General features: G+C 46.4%; 1 pseudogene; it reads left to right on the forward strand.

Annotated features, from left to right (window-relative positions):
• Positions 1–241: 241 nt before the first annotated feature.
• LOC103256368 lies at positions 242–2,056 on the forward strand (annotated as a pseudogene).
• The last annotated feature ends 1,712 nt before the right edge of the window (positions 2,057–3,768 follow it).

A 3,768-nucleotide genomic window follows, 5' to 3' on the forward strand; every position in this document is an offset into this window, starting at 1 on the left:
AACTCAAATGTGCCCAAAGGAAAAAACCCAACAGCCCCATTAAAAAATGGACCAGGGGGATTGCACTGGCTCTTCCTTAGCTAGCAGCGGTGGCGGCAGCGGCGGCCAGTGCGGAGATAGAGCAGCGCTGTCCCTCGGATGGCAGGTGCATAGGCTTCAGGGACTCGGCAGGTCGTGGCTGGGAGGCGGTGGCGGATGCGGGAGGAGCGCCCACCCCGTCGCTGGGCGCCCCCGGGTCAAGATGAGCGCCTTGTCGTCGGTCTCGGGCCGGTGTTCCCACCACCCCTGGGCTGGCCTCCGCACTGCCTCCCGGTTCCGCCATGCGGGCCCTGCCTGTGGAGCTGCCATCTCAGCAGTGGCGTCTTCCACATCTTTGGAACATTGCTACTCGGAACATTGTTAATAGAAGTGGCCAACTCCTTGACACCTACTTCACACTTCACTTGTGTAATGCTGAAAAGATATATAAAGAGTTTCATGGAAGTGAAGTGATTAAGAATTCCTTGAATCCAACGTGGCGGAGTCTTGATTTTGGAGTGTCAGACCATCTTGATACATCTGTGTCTTGTTTGGTGGTGAAGATATGGGGTGGAAAAGAGGCCATTGACCAGCTGTTCATTGAATGGAAAGTCTGCGTGGATGGGCTGAAATACTTGGGTCAACAGATTCATGCCTGCAACCAAAATGAAACCATTTCTGTGCTAAATGACGGCTACTATGGTGCTCCATTTGAACATAAGGGTTTTTTGAATGCTCAGAAGAATATTCTTCTTCAGGTGGAGCAGAACTGTGTTGGTAATTCTTATGACGTCTTCTCTTTGCTATGGCTTCATAGAGCCCAGCGTGCAATTAAACAGACTCAGATAATTGTTCAGAAAATTGAAAAGGGAAATTGAAGAGAAACTAAGACTCACATTTACAAGCAATGAGCTGAAAAAAGAAAGTGAATGCCTGCAATTAAACATTTTGGTGCTTCAAAATGAAAGACAGAAGAAAGTTTTGGGATGGGAGGTGGCATTATTGCATACGCAACAAATAGCATTACAGGACAAAGGAAGTGCATTTTCAGCTGAGCACCTCAAACTTCAACTCCAGAAGGAATCCCTAAATGAGTTGAGGAAGAATGTATTGCACAAAGAGAACTCTTTCTGAAGACTGACGCTTAATTTGTTGCAGGCAGTTACTCTCTGAGCTTTCCTACAATTACCCTCTTGATTTGAATTAACATAAGGATTACTTTGTATGGTATCAAGTTCCCTAACTCTGAGGAATTCCAAGCTAAGATATCAACATGGACTAGGGATTCCAGACTTGAGGCAAATCTTTCCGAACCTGAAAAACTTCATGAAGCATGGACTCATGGTCAGGTGCAACAGATATCACACCTCCAGTGCAATCCCTGTTCCAAGGAGACAAAGCTCCATCTTTGGGGGTGCCGACATGGGCCTCTCTGGGGGATCCCTTCACCAGACAAAGGACATCAAAAATGGGCCAGCTCAGAAATTGAGAGACTCCAGTACAAAACCCCTTCTCCCAGTTACAACTCGGCACTATCCCAGCCTGTGACCACCATCCCTCCCACGGGAGAGACAGAAAGACAGCATATCTGTCCTGCTCCTTGGACACCTCCTTGGACTTCTCCAAAGAAAGCAAGAAAAAGGAGTCAATCTGGGCGACAGCTTAAATGGAAGCCATGTGGGTGCGTATTCCTAGCCAAGAAGAAGTCCTCCCCAGGCACCCTGCCACTGTGAATGGCAACCTCCTGCCTGGCGAGCAGGCTGGCTCTGCCAGCGTTCCGCTGCCCAGTGCATTCCATCCGGTCTCGGAGACTGAACTCTGCTGCACTGTGGAACAAGCAGAGGAAATCATTGTTCTGGAAGCCACGGGTTTCACCTCAGGGGATCAGCTCGAAGCGTTTAACTGCATCCCCGTGGACAGCGCCATGGCGGTGGAATGTGATGAACAAGTTCTGGGGGAATTAGTTCTCCAAAGGATTTATGGACTGAACGAAAATATATCCAGCTGCCACCAGCCTCGCAAGAGTTCCTCTAAGTGAAGTGAGCAGAAAGACAGTAGGACCAGGCAGAACCACTGCCTACAGAGAGGACACAGCTGCACCTAACTCTTTGTAATAATTATGACACAACATAAATATTAATGGAGGATATTCCTCAGAAGAACAGACTTGAGAATAGAGGAGGGACTCAGGATCATTATATATCGTGGGCCAAAGTTAGATTTTGCTTTCAAGGTTTTCTTTTCAGGCCTAATGATTATTTTAAGGTAAAAGTCACCCTCTAGTTGAATGAATTCTTAGGTCAAGTCACCTTTTAGCGACTTGTCTGCTTTTTTACCCTTCTATGCTATCCTCAGACGGAAGATGATAATATATAAGTAATATAATGAACTCACCTTTAGTTTCTCATAAGCGTTTGCCCTCTCCATAGTTTATAAACTATGGGAAGATGAAATATTCAAAAATAGGTGTCCATTGTCAACTGAAGGGTCTGTGGCCATCCACCAGGCTGATGAGGAAGAAGCACAGGAGCCCATCTGTCCCCGCCCCAGGCACCATAGTTAGCCTGGAGACCCCACTGCTGTCCCATCTTCTCAATGGATGGGCTATGCGTTCTGAACACTGAGCACTAAGATTCACTGGTTCTTTAACCTGGTGACCATGATGTTCCATCTCTTCCAGTCAGTCATGGCCTTCCACCTCCCCTGCCATACCCTTTATGTGGCCCTCAGACTGATAAAAACTTGCCTCTGGTGGATCCCCGGGGACCTTCAAGGATCCCAAGGCTACTGCAGTCAAATGACACCCAATCCCTCTTGGGGGCCAGAGTTTTTAATGTGGGCAGTTACTGTGGTCGAGAATGGAGCATGTTTTCTGGTGATGCACTCACCAGATGGTAATCCTCATCTGTAAATCCCATGTCAATTTATTAAACTTCAGTCAGAAGGAAGACACTGTACCTGATCGAATATAGTAGAGAGCCAGACTGTGTAGATTGCCAACTGCAAGGCAGTTGAGATAGTTGGATCAAGAGACTAGATGAAGCATAGTGTACTATTGGCAAGTGTGTCATTTCATAAAGATTAAATTAGGTTTTTGAAGTCCATTTATCATTCCTGCATTCAGATTTCTTTTGCTGTTGCTTTATATGTTATGTACCCAAGGACATTGCCTCAGGGTGCAAACTCTTTAAGGAAAATTTATCTGTATGTCCATGTATTATATAGAATAATAAAAATTGAGTTTACTTTAAAAAATGGGCCAAAGATATGAATAGACACTCCTCATAGCAAGATGTATGAGCAACCAGCAGCCACACGAAAGAATGGTCAGCTTCATTAATCATCTGAGTAATGTAAATCAAAACCACATTGAGATACCACCTAACAAAAAATAATAGATGCTAACTGGGCTCGGTGGCTCAGCCTGTAATCCCGCGCCTTGGGAGGCTGAGGTGAGTGGATTGCCTGAGCCTGCAGGTTCGAGACCCGCCTGGGCAGCGAGACCTCATCTCTACAATAAATCAAAAAATCAGCTGGGCATGGTAGCACATGCCTGTAATTCCGGCTACTTGGAAGGCTGAGGCGGAAAGATCGCCGGAGCCCAGCAGGTCGAGGTTGAGGTGGCCGGAAGCGGCCACTGCACTCCAGTCTGGGTGACAGTTTGAGACTCCAACTCAAAAAAATAAAAATAAAAAATAATAGATGCTGGCAAGCATTCAGAGTAAATCAAATGCTTCTACACTGATATGG

The sequence above is a fragment of the Carlito syrichta genome, unplaced genomic scaffold (genome assembly GCF_000164805.1).
Source record: "Carlito syrichta isolate Samal-C Ts95f unplaced genomic scaffold, Tarsius_syrichta-2.0.1 Scaffold289302, whole genome shotgun sequence".
Classification (NCBI taxonomy): Eukaryota; Metazoa; Chordata; class Mammalia; order Primates; family Tarsiidae; genus Carlito; species Carlito syrichta.